The 22,204-nt window shown below is 41.7% G+C and overlaps 1 long non-coding RNA gene across 1 annotated transcript; it reads left to right on the top strand.

Moving 5' to 3' along the window:
- The first annotated feature begins 1,979 nt into the window (after window positions 1-1,979).
- LOC117356014 lies at window positions 1,980-19,736 on the top strand. Its single transcript, XR_004538512.1, has 3 exons — window positions 1,980-2,031; window positions 2,800-2,880; window positions 19,506-19,736. It is a non-coding gene; the product is annotated as an uncharacterized LOC117356014 (long non-coding RNA).
- Window positions 19,737-22,204: the final 2,468 nt, after the last annotated feature.

Here is a 22,204-nt window from a genome sequence, read left to right as displayed (position 1 = left end):
TACATAATTTATGAGTAATTCTATGAATGACTGGAAGCCAATGAGCCAATAGCAGGGGGTATCAAAAAACAATGGGCCCCAGGTGTCACATACCCTAGGTACACCTCTGCTTTCAATGCTTTAAATTTAGCTACTTTAAAGGAGCTATGATAAACCACTAGCACAAAGCTATCAAGCCGCCCATTATCCAGAGGGAGGTTCTAAGCTAGTCCTGGATTTTGGGCTGCCTTATCCTATTGGAGGAGGAGTGTGTGGCGCAGTGGTTGAAGCTACAGCCTCAGCACCCTGGGGTTGTGGGTTCAAACCCCGCGCTGCTCCTTGTGACCCTGGGCAAGTCGCTTAATCCTCCATAGCCCCAGGTACGTTAGATAAATTGTGAGCCCACCGGGACAGATAGGGAAAATACTTGAGTATGATTGTAAAACCGCTTAGATAACCTTGATAGGCGGTATATAAAAATCCTAATAAACTTGAAACTAAACTTGAAACTATTGCAAAAATGGGATCTGCACCACTGATTTCAATTGGTAAAATCAGGGATTACAAATGACAAACTGTTTTAGGACATACAGTCAAACCTTGGATAGCGATTAGCGCGGTTTGCGAGTGTTTTGCAAGACGAGCAAAACATTGTATTAATTTTTAACTTAATAAACGAGCATTGTCTTGCAATACAAGCACTCGATGCGTGCCACGTCATCACAGTATGCACAACATATGTGCGTCGCTCCATTAAGCGCAGCTAGCTGAAGGCAGCAATTAAGTGTCATACAATCACGCACAGCATACACACATAATTTGCTCGCAGTACAATATACCCTAGCCCAATACATCCTGGCCTTGCCTTCACTGTTGCATAGTCCCTGAACCCCTACTCATTCTGCCAGTGCCCAATTCCATCCCGTTTGGCTCAAAGTCTACACAGTCCTAAATTCCCTGAGTTTCCACCTAATCTCAATATGCTGCAGGAGTGTAGCGACTGTTCTAAACAAGCGAGATCTTACAATATAAGTACGTACAGTATATTAAAGTTTTGGGGTCGTGGAACGAATCGTGCGCGTTTCCATTATTTCCTATGGGGAAATTTGCTTTGATATATGAGTGTTTTGGATTACAAGCATGCTTCTGGAACAAATTATGTTTGCAAACCAAGGTACCACTGTAAGTTTAAACCCAGAAATGGCTAAAAATTCTGCTAGCATGCTGATGTTTTGAACTTCAAACTTCCAATAAGTAAGTCTAAAGCATTATGAGATTTGAAGCCAGTAGGAAGTTTCCTGCTAAATGTCCAAATTAGAAAGCACAGAAATGTCAATTTTCAAATGGGACATCCATCTATCTATCTATCTATCTATCTATCTATCTATCTATCTATCTATCTATCTATCTATCTATCTATCTATCTATCTATCTATCTATCTATCTATCTATCTATCTATACTATATAATAAAACCCTAAGCGCACATGCACACTTAGGATTTCGTGTTCCCTGCCACTGTGGTGTGTGATCCGAGGCAGCCAACCCAGCGGCAGGGAACATTCTGGCCACTCCCCTCCTCCCGCCCTCACTTACCCTGGAAGCCAGGCAAGCTCTCTCCCTGACTGCGTCCTCAGCAGGGAACACACCTCGGCCCTCACTCGCCGCTGCCGCTGCCGCTGCTGCTATTGCTGCTGCTGATCCTCCTGTAAAGAGCAGCCTGCAATGGTGGCTGGCTTTAGCGAACCTCGCAGGCCACTCTCCAACTCGATAGCACGTTCCCTCTGACGCGATCCCGTGCATCAGAGGGAACATGCTACCGAGGCTGGAGAGCGGCCTGCGAGGTTCGCTAAAGCCGGCCACCATCACAGGCTGCTCTTTACAGGAGGATCAGCAGCGTGAGAGGAGCCGCCGCCGGCACTTTTAAAACTTGAAACAAAAACCTTTGGCCGCAGCAGGCCAGCCCGCGGGAAGGGAAGGGGGAGGGGCCGAACGGAGCAGGCCAGATCGCATTAAGAGAAGGGAGGGGCCGAACGGAGCAGGACAGCTCACGGTAAGAGAAGGGAATTGCTTCACAGGGACCTGGAGGGGAAGGGAAATACCGCTGCTGCTTCTGCAAAGGAAAGTGGGGGGGGGTGAGGCGGGGAGGAGAGACAGAAAGAAATACAGACAAAGGAGGCCAGGGAGAGAGACAGACAGAAATAAAGACAGACAGGGGACCAGAGAGACAGACAGAAAGACAAAGGGTGCCAGGGAGAGAGAGAAAAAAATAGCAGGAGGGAGAGAGACAGAAAGAAAGGAAGAAAGAGACAGGAGCAGGGAGAGAGACATAAATAAAGAAAGACAAATAGGCATATATTCTAGCACCCGTTAATGTAACGGGCTTAAACACTAGTATATATATATATATATATAATTTATTTTTTTTTTGAAAATCACCTACTTGGACATCTTGTCTAAATCACTAGGAGGTCTAACTTTATTCACCATTTTTGACCACAAAAACATCCAAGTTAGAAATTACCAAATTAAGCACCGTTTAGATGTGGAAGGGGCCACCATTCTAATGGACTGACCACACTGACTTGCCAACATAGCAGTGGGGCACCTTAGAGGGCACTGCTGTGAACTTTACATAAAGAGTACCATATGTACATCTCACCATATACCCTTATAATTTGAGCTGAGTTCTTTAAAATGCCCCCAACCTACTATAGCCCTTATGGCTATAGGTGGGTTTTGATGGGCTCATACTTAGCACCATAGATGTTGTGGTTAGAGTGTCTTATGGGTCTGATTTCTCCTGTCTCCAATTCACTAGTTCACCAACCTGACTACTTAAGACACCTGTGTGATGCTTTACTAGACTTTTCCATACCAAATGCTGCTGTTCCAGAGACAGGTATGTACTATTTCATTCAGAGTTTTGGAGGGTGGGAGGGGGCAGTGACTACTGGGAGAGTTTGTGTGTGTGTGGGGGGGGGGGGGGGTCATTACTTAATCTCTCAAGTGGTCATCTGGTCAGTTTGGGTAACGCTTTAGCATTTAGATGCTTCCATAAGAGGTCTAGCCCAAAACAAAGTGCAAGATGTCCAAGTCTGGCAAGCCCAAAGCACACTAAAAGCACGCCAAATAGATAACAACATCTTAACACTCCCCCTTGAGCTCTGGAAAACACAGCGAGTGAAATGTCTCACTAGACATCCAGGAAAACATTTTTGATTATCGGCACTTGGACATCCCAGTGATTAGGGCATCTAAGTGCAATTTTTAGGACATGTTATACCCCTAAAAGTCTACAGTATTAAAATTGTATATATTTTTCTTGAAAAGACCTTTTGTCTGAAGAAACTCAGTTAAAGTTTATTAACATCATCTTGCTTCAAGTACTGTATATTGGCACATCTGAGTCAGAAAACAAATTTCAGTGGGGGATTCTAGAGGGTGGCAGTGCAGATGGGTGATTATGGATACTGATGCTCATAGCAGATTGGAAAACCTAACTTGGGCCAAAATTATTATGCACAGAATCAATAACAGATGGACAGACTGCTTAGTTATGGTACTCAGAATGTGATTCTAAATGATTGTAAGCACTTTCTGCTGATTTCATATCACGCAGCCATTCAGAGTTGATGTCAGCTCTAAGTGATTATAACATTTAAACCAAGTAGATGAGAGCAGATAAAAATCTTTTGGCCCATTCTTTCTGCTCCTTTTTTTCTGGTTTGCATTGCTAAATTTAAATCCCCAACTACCAGCTGTGCAAGTCTGACTGCTTACAGGATATCTCTTCTAGCATTAGCCAGTTTTTCTTGTCTTTGTTTGGTTTTCTAGCATTCTGAGTAGATGAGCATACAAGCTCCCATTCTTAATCTGATCTTTAGATCTCTTCATGCTGCATGTCTTACCCCCAAGAATTGTAATAATCTAAGCAATTACAAAAACTAGTGAGGCTGTTCACATAATTTCTGCAGGATAAGATATGACCACCTCCAAGCTCATCATTGACCCAGCTGGTTTATGAGAGTTGTGGCCTATTAGTTCCTAGTCATTTATCTCATAGACTTGTTTTAATCAGTTCTGCAGTTTATAAGCATGACATAAATAAATAAAAGTAGCTTGCAACATGAGTATTCTATGCTATACCCACCCTTGTTTTCACCTCTCTCTTTACCTCTGCCCACGTTCTTTTATAAGACTATGAGAATATAATATATGCCATGCTGGGTCAGAACAAAGGTCCATCAAGTCCCAAGTAGTGGACAATCTGTGTTAGATATGAGTGCTAGTCTGATCTTAATGGGTCTAGTAATCTGTTCAAAGTAAATTTAACTTGGATTTTCTTAAACATTATATCCGAGATTAATATTAAAAACCATTGGTTTGTAACAACAGTTATAGTGAACATATTAATGAACATTGCTGGTTCATGCAGTGTTCTGAATACCGAAGGTTTCTCAGCTGTGATGTCAGCTTTTAAATGTGTAATTCTGTATTTGGAAAGTGAAAGACACTGAAGCACCATATTTGAGATAGTACACTGCAATATATTTGCAGTCTGAAATGGCAGCAGGATAATGTGGTGGTTATTTAATCCTTAATATAGTCTATGAAGACAAAACAGTGCAAACTCAGGATTATTTGGACATTGGAAGCTAAATATTAGATTGTTTTTTTCTGCCTACGATTTGATGTCTCTTTTTTGAAGTTTAAATTTCTCTATTATAAAAAGGCTGCCTACTTTGAGATTAATAATGTGGAGTGGAACTTTAGAAAAAACATCCAATTCAGAATATGGACATCCAAGTCTGCATGGCAGATATGGACATTCATATCTCATGCATTTAGAATAGGATCTGCTGACATATAGCCTGTTCTAATATGGAAGAAAATGGATGTCCAAGTTCTGGCTACCTCCAGCATGAACCTAGTTTTATAAACTGAAATTTCCAAACTATGAACAGGGCAAAACAAGAGACATGGATGTCTGTGTAGCAGCAGAGGAACATCCATATTATAAAATGACCATAGGGAATTTCTTGTAATGGAGTAATCTAATGGTTAGAACAGTCTACCAAGTGAAAGTCGTAGGTTCAAATACCATGTCAACATTTTGTAATTTTTGTTTCTTTTTTATTTTAATTGTAAGCACTGTTTTCTCTAAGCTGAGCCAAAGTCCTCCAGCTGCATTGCTCTCATTATAGGGGTGGTGCAGATGAACATCCATGGTATAACATGGCCATAGAGAATTCTTTGTAATGAAGTAGTCTAATGATTATAACAGCCTACCAAGAACCAAATCGGCAATACTATGATACCATTTTGTAATTTATGTTTATTTTATTATATTATTTTAATTGTAAGCACTGTTTCTTCTAGTCTAAGATGAGCTGAAGTCCTCCAACTGCAATTCTGCCAGTAGGGGGTGGTGCTTCAATATTGTGTTTTCAGTTAATAGAAACAGGTAAGTTCCTTGGAATCCTGCAAAGCTTGCTTGTTCCTTATTATTGAAAACGTGGAAGTGAAACAGTCCTCCACTGGCAGGACTGTAGATGGAAGACTCTTGCTCAGCTTAGAGAAAACAGTGATTGTAAGCCCTTCAGGGACAGAAAAATATCTATTGTGACATCCTTTACTTCATTCACTGGAGAAATGCTCAATCAGAGCTCCTTTCTGTATCCTGGATTTAGCAAGTACCAGGTCTAAATAAAAGATGACCATCTTTTTGAACATGGTCATTACTTCCCTTTTTGTAAACAGAATGTCCATCTTTTGGCCCCCTCCCTAGTCCCACCCAAAACATGGCCAGACCCTCTTGCCATATGGTCATACAGCAGTTTTAGATATCCATATTCTTGCTTTATAAAATTGGTATTTGGATGTCCATGTAATGTGGATAACATGGCCAGACCCTCTTGCCATATGGTCACACAGCAGTTTTAGATATCCATATTCTTGCTTTATAAAATTGGTATTTGGATGTCCATGTAATGTGGATATTGAAATGACAGATTTTAGACACTGAAAACTGACAAGAGAGCTTCTAAAATAAATGCCACATTATTTATAGGTTTTCTGAATGCTTGTGTCAAAAGTTATTCAATGATAAAGCTTATGTTTCAGTGTTTCCTAAGAACAATCAATTAAGGTGCTGATATGATGTTAAAAAAAATGACAAGGTACTGTAAAATTCCACTTTTGGAGCAGCATCCATAAAAAAAGGTCTCTAGTGCCACTTGAACAGTAGAATTTTACAATACCTTGTCATCATATCAGCACCTTAATTGATTGTTCTTAGGAAACATTGAAAAATAACTTTTTACTTCATAAAAGACTTCTGAAGAAATTAAAGTCATGGGATAGGAGATAACATCCTACTATGGATTAAGAACTGGTTGAAAGATAGAAAACAGAAAGTAGGGTTAAATGGTTAATATTCTCAATGAAGAAGGGTAAATAGTGGAGTCCCCCAGGGGTCTGTGCTGGGACCACTGATTTTTTTTAACATATTTATCAATGGGGGAGTGTGTGGTACAGTGGTTACAACTACAGCCTCAGTACCCTGAGGTTGTGGGTTCAAATTCCATGCTGCTCCTTGTGACCCTAGGCAAGTCACTTAATCCCCCATTGCCACCAGGTAAAGTGTAAGCCTACCAGGACAGATAGGAAAAAGATGTTTGAGTACCTGAATGTAAACCACTTAGGGCTCCTTTTACATAACCTTCCCCCAAATTACCCACCTTAACACCTTCCAATTAAACAAATACCATAAATAGATTGTAACCTACCCTCTCTAACTGCATTCCATATGTATTTTTCATACAGTTCTTCACTGTCAGTTTAATTTCCATCCTATAAGTTCATATAGAATTTTTCTTTTTTCAACCATCTTTATTTTCTCTTCTTTATTAATTTCCAGGTACTTTAGTTAGATTGTGAGCCTTCGGGACAGTAAGGGAATTTTTTAAGTACCTTCTTACTTCTCATTTATAATCTTAATGTATATTTTCTTCAAACCGCTTAGAACCTAACGGATGTAGCGGTATATAAAAAATAAATTACATTACATTACATTTTAGCATGCGCTTAGCGCACGCTAAAATGCCGCACGCGCTAGCCGCTACCGTCTCCTCTTGAGCAGGTGATAGTGCGTGCTAATCTGATGCGTGTGCTAAAAACGCTAGCGCACCTTTGTAAAATGAGCCCTTAGATTATAAGTGGTATATAAATGCTTAAATAAATAAATGATCTAAAGATGGGAATAGTTAGTGAGATAATTGAATTTGCTGATGAAAAAAGTTGTCCAAAGTTGTTAAATTGCAAGAGGATTGTAAAAAATTGCAAAAGGTCTATAAAATACTGAGTAGAGTGGAATGAGTAGATGTGAATCACTTGTTTACAGTATTCTTTCCAAAAATGCATGCAATGAAACTCCCAAGTAGTAAATTAAAAAAAAAAATCAGAGAAAAATATTTCTTAACTCAATGGGTAATTAAACTCTGGAATTAATTGCCAGAGAATGTAGTGAAAGTAGTTAACTTAACAAGGTTTAAGAAAGGTTTGGATAATTTCCAAAAGTCCATAAACCATTATTATTTTTTTTAATTTATCAATTTTCATATATACATTTCTAGCCCACAATATAAGAAGACCAGCTTAAAGGTTTACCAAATATCTCAATGAAAAATAAAATGGGCAATTTTGACATTTTAGTAATAAGGGTATATCCAAACTTTAACTCCTCATAATAATCAGCAGTAATTACAAATTATGTTGTCTCCCGTGTACTTAGAAATTGCTGCAACTGAATGGGATCCCAGAATATAAATCCACTATCTTATAATTTAATTAAACACTTACAAAAAGAATGATGCTTCAAGAGCCACTACTCTAGTTTTCAACTTTAGAAATTCCTTCCTCCTTAATTGAGTGGCTCTAGCAACATCAGGAAAAATCTGAACCACATCACCACAAAATTGAGACAATCTATTCCATAAGCCATTATTAAGATGGCTTGGGGAAATCCACAGCTTAGATAGATTGTGAACCCACCAACACAGACAGGGAAAAATGCTTGAGTACCCGAATAAATTCATGTAAACCGTTCTGAGCTCCTTTGGGAGAATGGTATAGAAAATTGAATAAATAAATAAAATTGCTAGGATAAGCAGCATAAAATCTGTTTTTCTCCTTGGGATCTTGCCAGATACTTGTGACCTGTGTTGGCCACTGTTGGAAACAGGATACTGGGCTTGATGAATCTTCAGTCTGTCCCAGTATGGCAACTCTTGTGTTATGTTCTTGTGTATTGACCCCTATTGCAGGTAGTTCACCAGAACATAGGGCTGTTTTGGGTCGTTAATAAATGCATTTCCTCTATTCCTTCTTGTTGGCAATTATTATTTTATTTGTTGTACTTGTGCTGTGTGATTGACTTCATTCATTTTGAATCAAGGAAATTTTATTGATATTCCATAAGATTATACAAAACAAGTATTAAGGAACAAGAATAACAATATATCAATAATAATAACAAACCTCACATAGCAATTGTATTCAAACCAGCAAGAACCCCAAAATTATCCTCTTTATATTTTGCAAGATGGTCTTCTCTCATACAATATCTTCATATTTGACTTCCTCCATTTTTTTTATTTAGGAGGCGCTAGCCTTGCATTATCCAGTTAAAACCATATTCTATATATGGTGTAGGCTAGAACATTCTTAAAGCAATTCTATAAGGTATAGAATCGCACTTAGCGCCTTAATGCTTACACCTAAGTTACACATGCATCAGACATATTCTATAACAATGCATGTAACTTACAGGAATACCCCAATCCACCCCGATCCGTATCTGGCCAAGTCCCCTTTTCAAATTCATACACTGTAACTGGCGCATACTTTGTACAGAATTGCACTTTCCAAGTCATGCGTGTAACTTTTAATGTCTCAATTAATGTCAATTACAAGGTGCTGATTGCCAATTATTAGCACCAATTAGGCCAATTAAATCAATTAAGTTGTGAGCTAAATTGGCTATGTTCACTGATGTATGCACACAGCTTTAGGAGCCATATATAAAATTTGGGGGTTATCATGTACTCCGTTCCTCTCCCATGACATGCCCTCTCCTGAAAAAATTATAAACAGCTAACACATGATTAGCATGCACTGACAGGCAAATTACCACAAAATATTTTTTTCTGCATTAAAAACTAAATTCTTCCTTGCAAGTCCTAACCACAAATTAACGACCACCACCCTGCAACTTAACTGAGCTACTTACCCAATCAATCCCACCATCAAAATTCTTGGAGTCATCCTAGACCGCTGCCTAACTTTCGAAGACCACACCAATGCCCAGGTCAAAAAATGCTTTCACACCCTCTGGAAACTCCGTACCATCAAACACTACTTCGACTTCCCCTCCTTCAGACTGCTGGTCCAATCCCTAGTCCTAAGCACCTTAGATTACTGCAACATCATATATTTGGGCTCCTACAAGAAAACCATTAAACGTCTGAGACTCATTCAAAACACCGCCGTCCGCCTCATCTTTGGCCTCAAAAAGTCAGATCATATTAGCTCTTTCTACAGAAAACTCCACTGGTTACCAATAGAAGCCAGGGTCATCTTCAAATTCACCTGCCTCTGCTTCAAAACCTTAACTGGCTAATCCCCGATATACCTGTCACACCACTTTGCATTCCCAGGTACCAACCGCACATGCAATATCTATCTCCAAAGGGATGCATCTACAGGAAATTCCTCGACAGAACTCTCTCTTTCCAAGCTGGCAGATGGAATGATTGCCTGACCTCCCTCATCTCATCTGCCCCATCCTACCAATCCTTCAGGAAATCTCTCAAATCTTACCTCTTTGATAAATTTTTCTAACCCCTTCCCTTCCGGCCAATCTCACCAAACTTTAACCACCTCTCTTCCTTCCCCGGTCTTTCCCTTCCCTCCCCCTAAATCCTATGTACTCTTTTCCTTCAGCTTCTCCTTCCTCTCTCGGTACTCTCCTGTAATTGAAACTGATGACCATTATACTTGACAATTGATTCTATATCTTCGCTGTATATGTACAGTCCCTTACATCGTGACAGTCTCTTGCTCTGAACTGTTTTGTGGTATTTGCGGTATACAAAAATAAAGTTATTATTATTATTATCATTAAATATGGGAGTGTGTAGTACAGTGGTTAGAGCTACAGCCTTGGCACCTGAGGTTGTGGGTTCAAATCCCACACCGCTCCTTGTGACCCTGGACAAGTCACTTAATCCCCATTGCCCCAGGTACATTAGATAGAGTGGGAGCCCACCAGGACATTTAGGGAATAATGCTTGAGTACCTGTATGATTTGTAATCCACACAGAATTGTAGGATATGCAGAATATACTGTATAGTATATTATTAAATGAAAAATTATTACTTAATGGACCCTATAATTCCAAACTTATGCAAATCATCAAACAAGGTAAAATATACATATACAAATGTATAAAAATAATGTCAACAAGTGTGCTTACTTGTGCTCAAAATTGCAACATCCAGCTTTAAACTTTAGCAAAAATAAAAGTTAAACTTTTTTGAGGTCTTCATGTGCTCACAAACCTTTCAAAATTGCCAGCTAATACCAACTCAATACTCATTGCTAGCGCTTCAACAGATGTTTGCTTTTGTCAAGGGGGTTCTGTGACTTAATTGCAAATGCTCAATAACAATTCCTGGGACAGCCAAACGCTTCAGTGCACAAGTTTTGAATTATCTGTGGTAGATGATTAAAACTCAAGTTGAACAATGATTATTATTTTTTTTTAGTATAGTGGCATGATTCCTGATAATATATACTAATTGGCTTTTGATACCTTTAATTATTTTTTCAGGTTTCTTCAGATTTGTAAATTAATTGTTTCAGAGTCAGAAGGATAGTTAAAATATGAGGGTAGTTTGAAAAGTTTGGTAAAAAAGCAAGTTTAACAATGTACCGTATTTTCGCGGATATAACGCGCACCATTGTAAAACGCGCACAGGGGTATAGCGCGCAGAAATCACGATGATATGTACAAAAACTTTTCTATACCGCGCTCAGGCATATAACGCGCATGCTGCCCGACTCTCCTTTCGCCCGCCCTGACTTTCCGTGCGCTGTCCCGACTCTCCGTTCACCCCCCCTGACTTCCGTGCACTGTCCTCCCTTGAAGTCCTGTCCCCCCTTGAAGGTCTGTCCCCATCCTGAAAGCCTGATGCCCCCCCCGACGTCCGATACATCCCCCCCCCCGGCAGGACCACTCGCACCCTCACCCCGAAGGACCGCCGACTCCCCAACAATATCGGGCCAGGAGGGAGCCCAAACCCTCCTGGCCACGGCGACCCCCTAACCCCACCCCGCACTACATTACGGGCAGGAGGGATCCCAGGCCCTCCTGCCCTCGACGCAAACCCCCTCCCCCCAACGACCGCCCCCCCCCAAGAACCTCCGCCCGTCCCCCAGCCGACCCGCGACCCCCCTGGCCGACCCCCACGACACCCCCACCCGCCTTCCCCGTACCTTTGTGTAGTTGGGCCAGAAGGGAGCCCAAACCCTCCTGGCCACGGCGACCCCCTAACCCCACCCCGCACTACATTACGGGCAGGAGGGATCCCAGGCCCTCCTGCCCTCGACGCAAACCCCCCTCCCCCCCAGCCGACCCGCGACCCCCCTGGCCGACCCCCACGACCCCCCCACCCCCCTTCCCCGTACCTTTGGAAGTTGGCCGGACAGACGGGAGCCAAACCCGCCTGTCCGGCAGGCAGCCAACGAAGGAATGAGGCCGGATTGGCCCATCCGTCCTAAAGCTCCGCCTACTGGTGGGGCCTAAGGCGCGTGGGCCAATCAGAATAGGCCCTGGAGCCTTAGGTCCCACCTGGGGGCGCGGCCTGAGGCACATGGGCCAAACCCGACCATGTGTCTCAGGCCCCGCCCCCAGGTGGGACCTAAGGCTCCAGGGCCTATTCTGATTGGCCCACGCGCCTTAGGCCCCACCAGTAGGCGGAGCTTTAGGACGGATGGGCCAATCCGGCCTCATTCCTTCGTTGGCTGCCTGCCGGACAGGCGGGTTTGGCTCCTGTCTGTCCGGCCAACTTCCAAAGGTACGGGGAAGGGGGGTGGGGGGGTCGTGGGGGTCGGCCAGGGGGGTCGCGGGTCGGCTGGGGGGGAGGGGGGTTTGCGTCGAGGGCAGGAGGGCCTGGGATCCCTCCTGCCCGTAATGTAGTGCGGGGTGGGGTTAGGGGGTCGCCGTGGCCAGGAGGGTTTGGGCTCCCTTCTGGCCCAACTACACAAAGGTACGGGGAAGGCGGGTGGGGGTGTCGTGGGGGTCGGCCAGGGGGGTCGCGGGTCGGCTGGGGGACGGGCGGAGGTTCTTGGGGGGGGGCGGTCGTTGGAGGGAGGGGGGTTTGCGTCGAGGGCAGGAGGGCCTGGGATCCCTCCTGCCCGTAATGTAGTGCGGGGTGGGGTTAGGGGGTCGCCGTGGCCAGGAGGGTTTGGGCTCCCTCCTGGCCCGATATTGTTGGGGAGTCGGCGGTCCTTCGGGGTGAGGGTGCGAGTGGTCCTGCCGGGGGGGGGATGTATCGGACGTCGGGGAGTCGGCCGGGCAAGAGGGCTTGGGCTCCCTCTTGCTCCGATCGTGGATGCGGGTGCGGGTGGGAGCGCGTGCGAGCGGTCGTTCGGGGTGGGGGTGTGAGCGGTCCTGCTGGGGAGGTGAATCGGGCGTCGGGCGGGGTGGGAACTATGTTTAAAAACTTTTGTATACCGCGCTCAGGCATATAACGCGCGAGGGGTATGCGCGGTACGTAAAATCACGTATAACGCGCGCGTTATATCCGCGAAAATACGGTAATCTCCATCGAGGGCTGTACACAGTCCGGCGAGTTTCCAGTTTTTTTCATAAGCTATTTTTCTGACAGTACAAAATAAAACCCAGGAAACTCACTGGACTAAGGGCTCCTTTTACTAAAGTGCGCTAGCGTTTTAGCGCACATACAAAATTAGCGTGCACTAGCTAAAAAATTAACGCCTGCTTAAAAGGAGGCGGTAGCGGCTAGTGCATGCTACAATTAACGTGCACAATTCCGAGCGTTAAGGCCCTAACGCACCTTTGTAAAAGGAGCCCTAAGTGTCCAGCCCTTGATGGAGACTAAGGGCTCCTTTTACTAGCGTTTTTAGTGCACGCACAAAATTACCACGCGGTACACTTCTAGAATAATGCCAGCTCAATGCTGGCGTTAAGGTCTTGCACGCGGGGCGATTTAGCGCACGCTATTCCATGCGTTATGGCCCTAACGCGCCTTAGTGAAAGGAGCCCTAAGTTGTTTAACTTGTTTTTAAAACAAAACCTTTCAAACCACCCTCGCATCTGGATATTTTTCAGAGTTTAGTACAAAATGGGGTTCATTAAAAAAAAAAAAAAATCTAAAAAGTGGCATAAAGGGGCAGATTGATGTTTTTCTTGTCAAACACTTCCAATTCGCTTAGCCCTAATCTTGCCCTAGATATAAGATTTATCATGAAGTTTCTGTACTGTGTAGGTTTCTGAAGGTATATCGGGAGGGTGGTCATAGATTCCAGTTTGTAATGTATTATTTTAGTTGAGAGGCAACTACAAATTTAATCCACTTCATCATAAAAGGTATACTTGCTACTGGTCTGTAGATTTCAATTTGGATAGCTCCAAGTCTGGTGCTTTTGGGATAAGTATGAGTAGAATTTTGAACCTGTGCTTCAAGGTAAAGAGCATAAGAACATAAGAATTGCCGCTACTGGGTCAGGCCAGTGGTCCATCGTGTCCCTCGATGCCCTAATTGAGTCTAGCCTTACCCTTAATAGTAAATTTTTAATTATTTTTCTTACGGGGAGGAAGGGGGCAGGGAGTGATAAAATTGAAAGGAAGACAGTCTTTTTAACTAGTAGACTTTCTGCAATGCTAAGAAGCAAAGACATGTATTTAACTGTTAAAATATATGCTGTGCTTTATTCTAGCATTTTGGTAACTGCCATGCTTCAGTGCACATTCATTTCAGAGTAGAATAGTTCCCTTTAACAGCATCATTTTAAACACTGTAAAAATTCAACCCTTAGGTTATTTTATAATACAAATAAAAACGTCTAGCTGATGTGATAATTTTATAGCCCTTAGGGCTATCTATACAGTTTTTATGGTGAACTGATAACACAAGCTGGGCCTCAAATGGATGGAAGTTGGCTTATGCATCATTAAGTTACAATCTATTTTGCTGGAATTTCTATTAGTAATATTCTTGTGCATATGAAATCTGTTAATTTAGGGGTTTCATTAATAGATAAGAACTATCTCAAGGTAGCAATTGCCCAGGAAACATAGAGGCATAGATCTCAAATTCTAAGTACTGCTCATACTGTCCATCTATTAGCAAGTTGCTTCATTAGCTTGCATTATGTAAATTTAGAGTTTAATAGGATTTTAAGCCATTTGATCAGAATGTTTATCATCTGTGTTAAGTAGATCTATAAATATGCTACTTAGCAAACAGGTTGATTAGTATTCAAAGCCAACTTGATTTAACATATGCATCTTTTAATTGTTTTAATGCATAAAAATAGAACACTTTAGCATCTCATGACCAGTCCATTTAATGATGTCCCAGAACAATACCTTCATTCATTGAAAGTTCTTACAATGTACTTAAAAGATGGAGAATTGAATGAAAAAGAAAAGCAGAGCAGGTAGTGCCAAAGGTAGTGTTGTGGTATGGTGGGAAATATTTACATTTTACATCAACTTCATTCAGGACACAATGTACGCCCTCTTCTATCAAACTGTGATAGCAGTTTTCAGTGCAGGGAGCCACGCTGCTCACGCTGCTCATAGGAACTCAATGAGCGTCGGGAGCAGTGCACCTCCCTGAGCTAAAAACTGCTATCGCAGGTTGATAGAAGAGGGCCTTAGTGAAATTTAGTGTGTTGTGTCTTGAATGAAGTTGATGTAAAATGTAAATATTTCCTACCACATCACAACACTACCTTGTGGCACCACCTGCTGTGCTTTTCTTTTTAAGGACAGCCTGGCCAGCTGTGTTCCCAATGCACCATGCCTTAATTTCCTTTATATGGACTTGGTAATTTGTGGCGAGTCGAGCACCCCCAATCATTCTACATTTTTTTGGACTAATGATTGACGAAGGAACCAATACATACAAGCAGACTGCATATTAATATCTGCATTCTTTGGTTACTGAGGTCCTATTCCCCATTAAAACTAATTTATTTCTGCAATTGGATAGAATCTTAGGGGCTCATAATTAAAAAAAAAAAGTTAAAAAGTGGCCTAAATGGGTACTTGGATGATCAAAAAGCCTGATCGTCCAAGTACCCATAATCAAAGCTTGTTTTAGACGTATCTAAAACCAGCTTAGGCCTTTCCCCTGCCTCTAAACGCACAGAGAGAAAAGAAGCGTTTTTAGAGGAGGGGAAAGGGCGGGAGGTGGGCTGACCTAGACCTAGGCGTGCAGCAGGTATAACCAAAACTTTAGGCAGGTTGTCTAGTCGGCACTTATACGTTTTGACTTACACCAAGTCAAAACAGGTATAAGTGCTGAAAAAGGGGCCGAGCTGATCACTGTGGGCGGGGTTTGAGCCGCCTGGGCCAATCAGGCCCTAAGGCCAGCCATTCCGGAGATGGCTGGACTGTTGGACGGACGGGCTTGGCACCCATCCGTCCGACCAACTATTTTTAAGATACGGGGAGGGGGGTGGGGGGGTCGTGGGGTTGGCGGGGGGGGGAATCAGGGGTTTGGGGGTCGGTTGTGGGGGGGTTGCATCGAGGGCAGGAGGGCCTGGGATCCCTCCTGCCCATATTTTAGTGGGCGGTGGGGGTTAGGGGGTGTCACTGGGCCAGGAGGGCTTGACCTCCCTCCTGGCCCCATCGGACTCAGCGGGGAGGGGGGGTTGGGGATTGTGGGGCAAGAGGGCTTGGGCTTCCTTTAGCCTCGATGTCATCGGGGGGTCGCAGTTCGACGAGGCAAGAGGGCTTGGACTCCCTCTTGCCCCGATGTTGGTGGGGGGGAGGGTCTCAGATCGACAGGGCAAGAGGGCTTGGGCTCCCTCTTGCCCCGATGTCAGCGGGGGGGGGGGGGGAGGGTTGCAGTTCAATGGGGCAAGAGGGCTTGGGATTCCTCTTGCTCCGATGTCATCGGAGGGTTCGCAGTTCGACAGGGCAGGAGGCTTGTGCTCCCTCCTGCCCGGATCAATGTAGGGGGGGATTCTGTAACCGGTGTTGTTTTTGACAGACACCGGTTACAGAATCCAGCTTTTAGGCAAAGGACTGTCTCCTTCTTTGCCTAAAAGCCCTTGTTTTGGGCGTTTGGGACTTAGGCTTTTTGTAGGTTAATTATATGGTGTAAGTTTAGACGTAGTGGTGGTCTGGACGTTTAAACAACTGAACATAGAGGCAGGCCATTATCAAAAGAACCCTCCTTTTGGATGTTTTTTTTTATAATGGACATTTTCCCTGCTTCTACTTTCAACGTTTAAGACCTTAGGCCAAAAGGGGACTTAGACGTTTTTTTTTTATTATTATGCCCATCTTATTGTATTTGAGGCCACTTGGATCTTATTTATGCAGGTCTAATCCAAATGATCTGAATTTATCTTTATTTTTTTTATATACTGGTCATGGGCATTCTCATAAGATGCACACAATATGATAGAATTCGGGAAATCCACACTTAATTTATGCACTAGGATTTATACCAGGTTTTAGTTGGAGTAAATCCTTGTGACCAAAGTTTGTCTTGGTCATTGTTTCTAAGAACTATTCTATAAAAAGCTCCCAACTCTAAACACCATTTTTATAATAGCATTCCATGCCAAGTTTTTTCAGCGCCATATACTGACCCTAGTCCCAAATGTCTATTAACATAAGAATTGCCTTACTGGATCAGACCAATAGTCAATCTAGCCCAGTGTCCTGTCTTCATGGAGGCTAATTCAAGTCCTGGCAAAAACCCAAATAGCAGCAACATTCCATGCCACCAATCAAGGGCAAGCAGTGGCTTCTCCCATGTCTGTCTCAATAGCAGTTTATGGCTTTCCTCCAGGAACTTGTCCAAACCTGTAAAAAAATAAAATAAAATAACTACATTAACCACATTTACCAACATCTTTTGGCAACACATTCCAGGACTTAACTATTCTCTGAGTGAAAAAAAAATATTTCCTATTAGTTTTAAAAGTATTACTAGTCTGTAACTTCATTGAGTGTCCCCCTAGTCTTTGCAAATCTTGAATCAGTAAAAAAAAAAAAATCGATCCACTTGTACCTGTTCTACACCACTCAGGATTTTGTAGACTTCAATTATATCTCCCCTTGGTCGTCTCTTTTCCAAGCTGCAGGAGCCTGCATCTTCCTAAATAGGAGGCATTAAAGGTCTGATTCTGTAAATGGTGCCTAATCAGTAGATGCTGTGAGAATAGCACCTACTGCATGTCCATGAAATTAAGGTGTCGTATATAGAATTGCACCTAGTGGAGCCTAACTCAGTTTTGGCATTAATAAGAATCCTAATGTTAGGCACTGGTGTATTAAGCCAGGTTTTTCCTGATTTAATTTACCGGCACCTAAGTTATTCCATGCTCAAACTCTACCCTTAACCATGCCCACTTTTCAGATAGTTGCCAGTAGGTGCATTGGTGTACTGGGATTTTTTTTTCTGTATTTCATTTTACAAAATTGGTGATGCCACTGTATGTGGGGACAACAGGACAGGCGATCCGAAAACGGAACTGTCCCATTCAAAATGGGACGTATGGTCACCTTAGGCCTTGAGCATCTGTGCATTCTCAAGGCCTTCTGGCTCTCCCCCTCTCCGAGATTCTCCCTACTTATGTGGAGTTTGTAGATGTCTTCTGCCAAATATAAGCAAAGCACCAGTCCCTCAATCTTGGACATTTTTTGTTTCAGATGATGGCAGGACATCCAGGCAGCAATGTTAGCCAAACAGGCAGAGACTTTTTCTTGGACTTTAGGTGAAATTTTGGGTGTAGAGAGGTAGATCTGGGAGTCATCAGCATATAGGTGATACTGGAAGCCATGGGAAGAGATCATGGCATCGAGGGAAGAGGTGTAGAGAGACACTTTTTTGGCTAGCGAGCTACTTTTAAAATGACCAAGTCAAAATGATCTACCGACAATAAAATTTTAAAAAGCACAAAGCACACTGTATGCAGAGAAAATGTTAATTATCATTTGTATTCGGGGTTTTTTTCAGAGGTCAAGGCAGATGACTTTAAAATATGCAATGTCACCTCAGTAACAACTATACAAAAATAGACAAATATACTCCCTCCCCTTTTACTAAACCGCAATAGTGGTTTTTAGCACAGGGAGCTGCGCTGAATGCCCCTCGCAGCTCCCAACACTCATAGGCTCCCTTCGCTAAAAAACACTATCGCGGTTCAGTAAAAGGAGGCCATAGTGCAAAATATAGACACCAGATATACATTCTCAAAATGGACACATTTTGATCACTAAATTGAAAATAAAATCATTTTTCCTAAATTTTTGTCTGGTGATTTCATGAGTCTCTGATTGCAATTCCTTCTTCTGTACATCCAATATTTTTTTCTTTCTATCTTTTTTTCTTTCTGCCCCCTCCCCTTTTCTTTCTGTTTCCCTTTCTTTCTCACTCCCCCTGCCCCCTATTTATTTCTGCCTTTCTTACCCGCGTTGCTTGCTTGTCTTACTTTCCGTCGATGGGTGGGGGCCGCATTGCCGATCGGGGTGAGGCCCGCAATGCCAATTGGAGGGGCTCGTGTTTCTGATCGATGCTGGAGTGGCTCATCGCCATTTTGAAAAAACAATGTTGATGCCCTCCTTCATCGGGCCCCCCTGACCATTTCGGGCCCTAGGCAAGTGCCTACTTGGCCTATTGGTTAATCCTGCCCTGGCAACAAGTGCCGAGTGCCGATTTCGATACAAAATACTCCGAAAACATGCTTGTAATCCAAAACACTCGTATATCAAAGCGAATTTCCCCATAAGAAATAATGTAAACTCAAGACAATTCATTCCACAACAACAAAAAAAATTTTAAACAAAATACTGTATGTACTCGTATTGCAAGACCTCACTTGTTTAGAAGAGTCACTACACTCTTGCAGTGTCAGAAAGAGAAGAACCATCGGCTCAGCTGTGATGTGTGTATACTATATGTACTTGTATTGCAAGACATTGCTTGCATATCAAGTTAAAATTTAATCAAATGTTTTGCTTGTCTTGCAAAACACTTGCAAACCAAGTTACATGCAATCCAATGTTTTATTGTATATCAGTTTACAGGACACATTATATAACAAATGACTTTCTCACAGTTACAATTAGAGTAATATTTAAAGGATTAGATTTGCCAATAGAAGGATCTATGAGTGCTCGCTTACTGATAATGAGCTGCTGCAGACAGAGCATGCTCCAGAAATGACATGGCCTTTCTTTCTGTAATCCACAGTCCATCCAAAAAGGGTGACACAGAGGGAGCAATTAGATCCTTCAGAATAGGTGACCATCTCTTCTCCTTAAAGCATGAATGTCTCTCAAGGATATACTGGTGATTTTCCAGCACCCTTTGAACAGCTTCAGCCTGCCCTGAAAATCATAATGTGTATAGCAAATCAGTCTTGCCCCTGTCAGTATTCACCTTCAACAACTGGTATCTGTCTGCTGCTCTTGCTCTTCTGAGACCATCCTCATACATTTTGCTGGATAGCCTCTATCTAGCTATCACACCTTAAGTATAAAAAGAATCTTCCTTACACACCGTTTCTAAGATTAAGAAAATTATGCAATGATTTTATAGAATTTAATATGCAGGCTAGGAATATGTCAGAACACTGTTGATAGAGTCCTGACGTATTCCAAGCCTCTATATTAAATTCTATAAAATCACTGCATAATCTTCTTAATCTTAGAAACGGTGTGTAAAGAAGATTATTTTTATACTTAAGGTGTGATAGCTACTATAATACAGAAAGTGATTCTTGTCAGTTGCATTTCTATATACCATAGCTGTATCTGGCACTATTGATGGGGTTGTCTTAAAGGTGACACTGTTGGAATCATAATGCATGGAAAACTTAAGATCCAAGATGCTGCATGCGTCAGGTAGCGCTATAGAAATAATTAATAGTAGTAGTAGTAAGACAGTTTGTAAAAAGAGGCCATCATGTAACCTGTATTGTGTTACTTTTTAATGATAGATTACATATTTCTAGTTGTAGTTTTTAAAATGTTTTATTTAGAAATGATTTGTTTAAATTTTCATTAATATTTTTTTCAACTATACAACACATCAAAAATGATTTGTGAATTATGTATGGTTTAAGGGGTCTTTTTACAAAGGCGAGGTAGCGGTTTAACGCGTTGATTACCGCACGTTAAACCGCCTGCCGCACTAGTACCTAACGCCTCCATTGACGAGGCATTAGGATTTTAAGCTGCTGCGGGGATTAGCGCGTGATGAAATGTCTGATGCGCTAACCCCCGTGGCGCGCCTTGATAAAAGGAGCCCTAAATCTATTATTATTGTTAATACTCCTAATGCAGGCAATTTTGTCAAAACATGGGACATAACTGACATAGAACAGTTATTTCTATACTATTCAGTGTTGCATTAGATATATTAATCACAGTTGATCCTGACAGAATTCTGATATTATGAATCGAACTCCTTTTCAGTTCAAACATTTTAATGAATTTTAAATGGGATTCCTTTTTATTGTTTTAATCTCTGGTAGACAATGAGGACTATAACTATCTCTATTCTTTCCTTCTTTGGAATAGTTTCTCATAAATCCTATATAACAAAGAGTAACGTAAGGTAGAGGAAATAAGTAAGAGAGTGGATTTTTGTTTGGGTGGGGGTAAATGTTTTTGCACATTCTTATCATCTTTAAACTCTAAGCTGAATTTTACAGTGGATGTTCAATATTTTGATGATTTATTAAGAGATGTGTATTTTATTTATTTATTTGGTTTTATATACCGTCCACCCCAAATAGCTTAGAACAGGTATCTGATATATTAACCATCATCTATCACTCAACCTATCTCCTTGCATCATAAAATCAATTCAAATAGAAAAATATTCTAAAAAAAACCAACCTCTTAAATTCTTTGGCCAACCCCTCTAAAACCATGACGGAAGGCCAGGCCTTCCCCACAAAGTACATTCCAAATTCCATAGAACCAAATGCATCTAAAAATAATTTCAAGTCTTCCAATGAAATATCTTCCATAGCTTCAGGTCATATTGCACAGTCATAGAAATTCTGAAAAATGATTTCCTTTGCATATTCCTTTTGTTAACATCATTAACCTCCTTATAGAAATTCACCCTATAGGAATTACTCTTTAAACAGCATTAATTCAATCAATGACTAGATCTGGCCCAAAATCAATTTCTTACAAAGCAAAGCTTTATCAATTGCTTCTTCTAATTAATTGACTTTATCCAATAGTAATTTAGATTGCATCCTATTCAAATCTAATTCCATATCCAAACAGGTCAAAACAGTGTATGGATGCTCTGTTCTGTCCTTAACAAAAGGAGTACCCAATTCTACATTTCTCTTTTGAAAGGCTCAGCTAAATGCTTACAAACACCATTACATGCAGGTCCAAATAAAAGAATATCATCCAAATAGTGGACAATTTTAGTCCAGACTCCTGCTCCACTACCCAATGAATAAAAAGTCTCAAAATGAGAAAGGGCTAAAGATCAGTCATCGGCATTTATTAACATTAGCATTCACACTTTGTCACCCGTCACCAACAGTATGACTCACCTACAACTAAATAATCACACAACTCATTTTAGTGGAAGAACCAATTTGCTGCAGCTTTATTAATTATCATAACTTCATCACAATTCAATACAATTCACATCAAACAACCGCAATCACCCAATGCTATTCAGTGATGAAATAGCTCCATTTAATTTCTTAAACTGTATAATATCTCAAAATCACAATACAATATATATCAAAACAGCAACAAACCCTCACTGTGGACTTCACAACCTCAATGAGCTATTCAGAGACAAAACTAGCTCCTGTAACATCATCTAAACATGACCCATGGCAATGCCATGTCATACTTCCCCTCGCAGCGGTGTCACCTGCAAGTGTTACATTTAATTATTTATTAACT

Source organism: Geotrypetes seraphini, chromosome 2 (genome assembly GCF_902459505.1).
Source record: "Geotrypetes seraphini chromosome 2, aGeoSer1.1, whole genome shotgun sequence".
Taxonomy (NCBI): domain Eukaryota; kingdom Metazoa; phylum Chordata; class Amphibia; order Gymnophiona; family Dermophiidae; genus Geotrypetes; species Geotrypetes seraphini.
The sequence above is the reverse complement of the archived record's forward strand: the minus strand, read 5'-3'. Positions and strand labels throughout refer to the sequence as shown.